This window comes from Dipteris shenzhenensis, chromosome 23, assembly GCF_047967505.1.
Source record: "Dipteris shenzhenensis isolate YYH24624 ecotype China chromosome 23, Dip_SZ_1.0, whole genome shotgun sequence".
Lineage (NCBI taxonomy): Eukaryota > Viridiplantae > Streptophyta > Polypodiopsida > Gleicheniales > Dipteridaceae > Dipteris > Dipteris shenzhenensis.
In genome coordinates, this window is record NC_141618.1 from 39,310,173 (window position 1) to 39,320,027 (window position 9,855).

Below are 9,855 nucleotides of genomic sequence, written 5' to 3' on the forward strand. Positions count from 1 at the left end.
CTTTGGAAAGCCTCGCAATGATCTTATGCTCTACTCTCACAAGCTCGACTTACTATAGTGATCCTCGGGGGGGTCACTATGTATAAACCCTCTATATCATGTGCGTTCAAGGCCTATTTTTAAAATCCCTTATCTATAAATTTTTCATTAATAAAATTTTCCCCTTTTCTATACAAATCTGTAAATTTTTTCCAAAACTATTTTAAATAGTACCTTATGTATATTTATTTTTATAAATTTTAGAAATAAAAAATATCCTTTTGTTGAACTCACGTGATAGGGTTACATTTGATGAGTGACCCCCCCGAGCAGTGATCAAACCCCCATTTTCCCGAGGTTGGAGAGGCACGTAACACTGGCTAAGTGGAGAGTGAGAATGTTACGTGCTCTACTTCGGACTTTCTCTAATGACAGTTGTCTTTTTGTGATGTCCAGTCTCTACTAAACGATTTGAGAACGTTGGAATCATCCCGCTCAAAGACACGCAAATCCTCTCACGGTCACATTGGTAAGTTTTTTGGATATTGTCTCTCGGACTTTGACTACGATTATGACTATTGACATTCAGGTAATATGCAAGTTTCTTATCCATTCATGAGACTCATCCTCGACGCTAATATTATCGGCGTTTATATTCTCGGTGTTATCTCGGCACCCAAGGAAGGGCCTGTTCCCTTGGATTATAACTCTTTGGGAAAGAAAGCACGCTGCCTCCCCGTCCACACTATGTGTGGTTATAATAATTATATATTATATGTTATAATATAAATATTCTCAATCGTTGGTCCATTCAAAATTTCTTGTTTTTAATCTGAATCCTTACAGTATTCCTCTTGTTTAATGCATGTTATCGATGCGAGGGAGCAAGGAAATTTAAGATGGATGCAAGATTGAAGGATGACTACACCTTTATTCATATGATTGTAGTCCATGTGACAATATTGTAAAAATTGTAACGAGGATCAATTATTGTATCGCCTTATTCATGCATTTGTTAGACTTCAGCTTCCAAAATATGGACATCATAAAATCAATAATAAATCACCACCCCTGACATTTGTAAGGAGAATCGGGTGCCGCATCTCATGTCCACTATTTTAATCATTCTCTTTTTTCCTTAAAATAGTAGGATTCAGCTTCAATTTCGAGTTAGTAGTTACTTGCTCCATGATGGAAAGACTGCTTGCCGCAAATCTAGTTAGGACTTTGCACACTATGGCCGTCGTCCACGCATTAAATGAATCTCGACCCGTCCATCAGCCTTGGGTAGGCCCAAGGGCATGAAAGTGTGTAAACACCCTTAGTTTCTTGTCCTCTTTTATTGCCCCCTTGCTTTTCCACAATTTTGAATTATTTTCTATTGGGGACGCTCTAGATAAAATCTTTGTTAATGGATAATTTCTTTAGTTACTAATCTTCGATGGCTCATTCCCACAAAACACAAGAAGCGCCTCGAGAATTCTGTACCCAATAAATCAAGGAAAAGTGCCCAAATAATGCCTTATAACGACGCACTCGAAGGACGAAGAAATTATGGGGAAGATAAACTTTTCGGAAAGCTCACTCAAATGGTTCTAGGATGATAGGATCGCGCAAGATGGCTGGACGGAATTTATGGAGGGAGCGGAAGGAGAAGACCATATCACCATTATTATTCCGCATGTAAATCTCCTCGAATTGGCTTAATAATGCTTTCGAGAGATAGAGGGAGCAGGAGGAACGCCATGGACTCATGGCTCGCATGATTAATTATTAATTATTGAGGGGAGATGTGAGCTACTAGAAAGAGAATCAGAAGTAAAACATCCGAGCCTCGAGGTGGTTTTTGCTCCAGATGCTGGCATGTGAACCGAAATGCTTTAGGGAGAGTCAAGGTAGCACGCAGCAAGGACAGCAGCGCTACTGCCACGGACGCTGGAGACATGGAGAAGCCGAGGAGGGGTAACTTAATGTTATTCCATCATGGCAGGCAGTTGGACAAATGGTCCGCAATGGTTCCACCGGACCGAGTTTCTCTTGTCCTTTTGTTGCCAGTTTGGTAAGCGTTGTTACTTGAAGGGAAAAGAGGAAGACGGTGCAGGCACGAATGGACAGGAAGGAAAGCAAGGGACCTGGCGAGAATCATGGAGATCTTGAGGGGATGCCAAATGCCAATGCATTTAGCAGTTATGGGGAGAATGATAAGCAGCGCGTCGGTGGTTTTAGTTGTCTCATTGACATGTGTCGCTACTGTACAGGGTGGGGTAAGAGAGAAACGGCTTGCCATGGTCTAGCTTATTGCCCAGCGTACTCCCTTGTTAGCTCCGTCATTGCGTTCCCTTGCCAGAGTAGTTCGTGGAGCTAATCTTTCAAGAATTGTTCGCATTTAGGCGGAAATCACAGGCAGTAGAATTGAACACAAGAGACTCGAGAGTCCGAGACAGATACGGAGCTGAATAATCATAGGGGAAGCTGGGAAGTATTTTGACGCAATATACAACAGTATCCCATTACAGCGGACAGGTGGGCAATTTGTCCGCGCGATGGTTCCGCAATTCGTTGGCAGATTCGCATGTGTTGCTGATAATAACAGGGAGAGGGAAAACGTAAGGAGGGTGGATGATGGCCAACCTAAAAGAAAACAAGCAGTGGGCTTTCGTATTCGACAGCACACGCTGAAAGCCTGAATTCAAGTCATGAAGAGCTACGACTCAGGAGGGGATTTCGCAAGGATACGCAACGCTGTTGCCACTACCAGAAACACTGATTGAGGGATGCTTCTAGGCTCCAGCGCAGCAGCAGAGAGTTGGGCGTTTCTTGTTTTGTTGCTGGCAGATTGGCCATGTGTTGCTGATCAGAAGCGGAAGAAGACGGAGGAGGATATTGTGTGCGTTGGAAAAGTGGAGCTTGTCGCGTGCGAAGAGGCTCTTGATTGGCTTTAAAGGAGCCTGTGCTGGTCTCCTCGCGATTTTCCTCGAATTTTTGAAGTGTGCAGATCGTCACTAGCAGCTGAGAGGCAAATCTGCAGAGAGTCTGATCATTGATGCGCGTCGCCCATGTGCAAAAGATTTGGGTCTTCAAGACCCCGAGCAGTGAGCACCACGCTTTTTTGTTTGCATCACGGATTTTCATTGGGCTGTGACGTTTTCTATGCCAGCCTGGGGTACGCCACCAAACAAGAAATAAAAGAGACAAGATGGAATTTTGTTTCTTCGGTGAGAGTCAGGAAGCAGTTATACATTGTCAACTTTGAGGGAGTTTGAATTTCTTTGGCGCATGGGAGGAGACGAACTTAAAATCAACCAAACACACGAAATTCTATGTACCAGAGTAATGGAAGCTCACATAGAAAAACGGGGCAGAGTTAAGGTTCGTACTGATTGCTCCAAGAATGATGAAACCACAGATGTTAATTTGAGGACACTAGATGCATTATCACGGAGCCGATTTTGAGTAGATTGCAAGTTACGTCATGAAGCAACAATTGTGATTTCATTACAATTTTAAGTAGAATGCAATTTACATGTGGAGCAAACAATTGCGAATTCCACATAACTTGAGTAGATTGCAATTTACGTTGCTAAGGGGAAATAGTCATGGCATGGTTCGCTTTACTTTGGGTTAAAGCAACATTTTTGGGGTAGAGAGGTTGTGGCTTTCGTAATTTGTACTAGGGGGAAGGTTTTCATATCTTGCTATCCATTTGGGCTCAGACTTTAGTACCCATTTAGTTAAAGCAACATTTTTTGGGAAAGATGGAATTCCTGCTGAGTTCTTTCAAGCCTATTGGGACACCTGCAAGGACCAGATGCTAAAGCTGATCAATTCTAAGGGTAGAATGCCCAGGAAAATGAACACTGGTGTGATCAAATTGATCCCTAAGGGACACAATAGACTAAGCTCGCTTACAATGCTAAACACGATCTATAAGAGTATAGCTAAGCTGATAGCAAATAGGATTAAATTTTTGCTTACAAGGCTTATTCACCCTCATTAGTTCAGGTTTGTAACGGACAGAAATATCCACAATGTGGTACTAAATGCACTGCTAGCTATAGACTATGCACTGGCTAGTAATGAGAAAATAGTCATGCTCAATCTAGACCTGGAGAAGGCATATGATAGAGTGAGCTCAGAGTTTGTGCTTGGATGCCTGGAAGCGCTCGGCTTTGGAAGAGGGTTTTGTAGGATGGTAAGCATGCTGCTCACAAACGCTTGGGCCTCAATCTCAATAAATGACTATCAATATGAGAAGTTTCAATGGAAAAGGTCAATACATCAAGGTTGCCCACTCGCACCTCTGTTATTTGTCATTGCTACGGAGCCTTTACTGCTGGTACAGATAGATAGGCACCTCAATAGTGGAAGCATAAGGGGTATGAAGGTGCCAAGTGATTCTCTCTGTTCACAATTTTTTGCAAACGATAATACTAATTTTCTGGTTGGAACTGAAAGCAACATAACTAGATTTTTAGAGATAGTCAGTGAGTTTGCTGCTTTATCTGAATCGAAAGTAAATAAGGATAAAACTACAGCTCTATGGATAGGGTGGGATGAAAACCATGAATGGGCAAGCATGTTTGAGTTTAAGTGGGTCTCGAATGGGCAAGTGATAAGATACCTCGGTTGTCCCCTTGGACTTGGAGTCTCTCTAAAAGATAAATTTGATTGGGCAGTCCGAATAATCAAGGAGAAGTTCGATAGATGGAATGGGAAGTCTATATCCCTAGCTGGTAGAATCACCATGGCCAAACACATGCTCGAGTCAATGCTCGTTTATGTTCTCTTGCTTATGCCCTTTTCTAAGGCCAATCTGAATAAGGTGGATAGGCTCATATCGAACTTCGTGTGGGAAGGGAGGTGGCACTCCATGAAATGGGAGTTAGTGATAGAATTTAAGGAAAACGGAGGTGCAGGACTGATTCCCATGAAGAAAAAGAATGATATGCTGTGCAGGGAGGAAGAGTTAAAGGTTTTACTCCACTTGGGGGTGCAAAGCAAGCCTCCATATGGTTGGGTTTATTAGGGCCATATCTTCTCTACTCGAATTAATAACAGGGAGAGTTCACACATGAGGTGGTGCTACATACATAAGGTGGGGGGAGGAGAGTTCTCCATGAGATGTGTGGTGGGTGTAACGACAATTACACATCAATTAGCCAAGTGTGGGCCATGTATCCAAAAATGTGGGGCTGCACAAAGAATAAAATAAGAGTGCATAGTGCACACAGTCTCTGTCACCTAGTTAGTAAAGTCGGCATTTTTGGATGCAAAGGATAAAGCACAACATTTTTTTTGGGTTGTTGGGCTATTAAAAGCAATTTTAGGCATGAAAGTAAAAGCAAACTCCATGAAAGGTATTTTAGGAGATTTTAACCTTTTTTTTTTTAATTGCACATGGAAATTCTCTGCACTATAGCACTACCTTTGTAGGAGGCAAGCAGTGAGCATAGCCTCTCAAGCTAAACATTTGGAGTCCCGAAAACTCTTTGACACAAGGGAGAGAGCCCTAGTGAATGAGCTGAAAGATGGGTCTGTTTCCCCCCAAACACCATATTAGAAAAGTTGGGAATTATCTTATTGTTGGGAAATTCCCAATATGGTTAAGATTTGGTCACATGGTCAAATATTAAGCCCATAGTTGAAAGTGGAATCTATCTTAGACACTATATTAGGGACTCCTCCCTGAGGTCCTCCCATGTCCCACTTTCAAATAAAAGGTTAAGATTTAGCCACATGGTCAAATGTGAACTAATTATTTGAAAGTGGGACTTGGGAGATTTCCAAATTCCCTAATATATTTTTCTTACCCAGATGTGTATCTGGGTGCAAGATTTGGTTGGGCTGTTGGGCTACTAAAAGCAATTTTAGGCTTGAAGGCAAAAGCAAACTCCATGAAGGTACTTCAGGAGATTTTAACTTTTTTAAAGAAATTACAAATGGAAATTCTCCACACTATAGCACTAGCTTTGCAGGAGGCAAGGAGTGAGCATAGCGTCTCAAGCTTTCCATGAACCTTTATGAATGTGAGAGTGTTGGCCTTTCTAGCAACTAGGTGCGAGATTGAATCCACAAGTTTTTGGTTCATTCAATCTATCATTGTGGGTGTGCCAAAGTAGCTTCACGGGTTACTGCCATTCATCTTTTGCTATTTGATCGGTTGTGTCATGGTTACATTTGCATCCGTCACAATCCCCTACGCCATCGTAACCTCCATAGATAGAGAGTTCGCCACCGCTCCCTACGTACAACCTGAATGGCAAGTGCAAGTCCATCGACCACCCCATTCCTAGAGTAAGTGAGACTACCATAGCCCTTGCCCTTTGCGAAAACAGACCTAATACAAAATGGATAAAGATCTTAGTGATGGGTATTGATATGACACTAGAAGGCACATGCCCTTTTCTGATGGAAATACCGATCTTTTTTACATTAAAAAGTTTTTTTTTGACGAGCGCAAAAACATCGCTATTAGCATCAGAAAAGAACATTAATTGTCACTATATAGCAACGTTTACCATTGTTGCTATATAGCAACGTTTACCAATGTGTTGCTATATAGCGATGTTTATTAGCCGACTCGCTATATAGTGACACATTGGTAAACGTCGCTCTATAGCGACACTGGTAAACGTCGCTATATAGCGACAGTTAACAGAAGCTTAAAAAAACATTAGTGGGGCTAAATAGGGCCACATCAAGCCTTGTTTTGCCCCACTAATGTTTTTTTTAAAGTAATTCAAAAGAATGTTGTTTGTTACAAAATTTTCTTTGTGAAAAGAGTGATACAAAATCGCTCGAACGAGATGAGCGACAGAAGCATATACATGTCAAAGATATACAACATGGTTTCGACAAAGAGGATTAAAAGAAAAAAAGAGGGGGGAAAAGAGAAAAAGAGAGAAAGCATATGCTTATGAAAAGAAGAGAAAAGAAAATGAAAGAGAGGGAAAAAGAAGAGAAAGAAGAGAAAGAAAGAGGGGGAAAGAGAAGGAAAAAAGAGAGGGGAAAAGCATATGAGCATATGAGCATATGCTCATGAATGAGCATAAGCATATGAGCATAAGCATAGGCAAATGCACATGCTTATGAAAAGAATAGAAGAGAGAATGAAAGAAAGGAAATAAGAGAGGGGAAAAGAAGAGAAGGAAGAGAAAGGAAGATGAGAAAAGAGAAGGAAAAAAGAGGGGAAAAGCATATGAGCATATGAGCATATGCTCATGCATAAGCATAAGCATATGAGCATAAGCATAGGCAAATGCATATGCTTATGAAAAGAAGAGAAAAGAGAATGAAAGAGAGGAAATAAGAGAAGGAAGAGAGGAAGAGTGGAAAAAGAATGAAAAAAGAAAGGGGAAAAGAAGAAAAGAGAGGAAAAAAGAGAAAGCATATGCATATGCTTATGAAAAGAGGAGAAAAGATGATGAAAGAGAGATAATAAGAGAGGGGAAAAGAAGATAAGGAAGAGGGAAAAAGAGAAGAAAAAAAGAGAGAGGAAAAGCATATAAGCATATGAGCATATGCTCATGCATAAGCATAAGCATATGAAAAGAAGAGAAAAGAAGATGAAAGAGAGGAAATAAGAGAGGGGAAAAGAAGAGGAGGAAGAGGGGAAAAGAGAATGAAAACAGAGAGGGAAAAGAAGAAAAGAGAGGAAGAAGAGGAAATAAGAGAGGGAGGGAAAGAGGGGGGAAAGAGGGAGGAAAAGAGGAAGAGGGGAAGAAGAGGGAACAAGAAAAGAGAGGGGAAGAAAGGGTTCCTACACCCATCACTGCAGCTAGCGCTTAAAGCGCTAGCTATAGGCCAATGCAAATAACGAAAACAAAGAAAGGAAAAAAGAGGAAGCACTTTTTTACCTGAAAAAGTCCCGCTCAGTGTTTTGTGGACTGGCTTTACAAAAGAGAGGAAACATACCATTTTTAAGATAACTAGTTAGAGGAAGGAGGAGTTTGGAGAAGCAAATTTCCAAAGGGATTGGATTGAAGAGACAAGCATAAGCCTACAAACAAGGAGAAAGCACCGAAAGGAAGGGAAAGAGGAGAAAGAAAAATGCCAAAAAGAGAAGAGCAAATCTCGTTTTTTGTCCTTAATCTCTGAAAATCAAGTATGAAAATTAGCACATAGGCTTAGCAATGTAAGGAGAAACATGCTTCAACACTCACAAAATGAAATCTCACAAAAAATGAACCTACATTGCTTAAAGAGACACACCTTCTCGAAAAACTTCATTTCACACAAGTAGAGAGGGAGGAGGTTGGAGAGGGAGCACAAGTGTCAATGGGAGAGGGGCTTGGTAGGGGTGAGGAGTATGGGAAATAGAGAAGGAAAGCGAGATCGCTGAATATAATGTTGGAGGAGAGAATTTTGCTTTTCTCGCAATAGAGTTGTGAAAGATGGCGTCATGCAGAGTTTTGGGTTTTAGCCCCCAACATCGCTATATAGCGACACTAGTTAGTCGTTATATAGCGACACTTATATCCTAAAAGTGTCGCTATATAGCAACCTTTAGGATATAAGTGTCGCTATGGTCATGAAAAGTATCGCTATATATGAAAAGTATCGCTATATAGCGACACTTATACCCTAAAGGTCACGATATAGCGACACTTTTACCCTAAAAGTGTCGCTATATACTTATATCCTAAAAGCATCGCTATATAGCGACGAAACAGGGCAAAGCATCACTATATATAGCAACAATCTAGGGCACTTTATCAATGGCATTTAGCACCTATCTTCAATATAGTGGTTCTTCATCCAGATCGATGGCATTTGGCACCCATCTTCAATATAGCTAGCTTCATCTAGATCGTTCTGATCTAAGATGGTGGTACGTGATCCAAGTTGCACCACGAAGTAAGCAAATTTTTGAAGATAGAGGTGTGGATATGGAGATGCCACTACCAATGCCAGATCCAATTAGACCAGATGGATTTAGAGAAAAAGATAAAGATCACAATATGAGCCAAGAGGAAGATGTGCATAATGACATTATACGGGAGGAAGATGGAGATCATGATATTGAGGAAGAAGATAACGATCATCAAGAATCACCCGACTTTATTGAAAAAGATGATCAAGTCTATGGTGAATATACGATGATAGAGTACGATGATGATATACAAGATCAACTCAGTATAGAGTTGGAGATAGACTTGTTTGGCGCACTAAACTTGGCTCAAGATGAAGCCAAGTGTCAAACATGGACATGAATATATGAGCTTCAAACTTGATGTACACGCTCTTGTACTCTCATTCTTTCAACGGATCAAACATGTATGAAAAGAAATTTTTTGTCATTGGGCAAAACTATCTTTAAAGGTCAGTATGGGAAAAAAAACACTGTGAAACGTCGCCATATAACGACTTTATACAAGTTTGGCAAGTGTCGCTATATAGCGACGTTTATAAAAGTATCGCTATAGAGCGACACTTTTTAAGCTCGCTTTGCATACCAACGATTAGCATCCTGTGCGCGCTAAACATCGATGCTTATCAATCGAAATAAGACCCGTGTATAGTAATGTAATATGAAATATTCTATATATATATATTAAATAAAAGGGCTACACAAATCGCTATGCTCCGAAAGAGTAGCATTAGCTAGAAAGAAGTCATTTCTTTTCCTAAAATGTAAGATCCTCGGTTGTTTCAATTGTAACTCTCTAGAGAGTGAAGACTGAACAAGAATTGCATAAAAACCATAGCATTGCGAGTGAACCAAATTCAGTGCACTACAATAACTCAAAGCATGGTCCACATCATGAATCGCATCTCTGTAAGCCTACTACGATCACTAAGTAGAGCACTTTTCCCACTAGAAGCAATAGAGATGCAATTCCGAGACACACAAATAATGATAAACCTATACAGGAG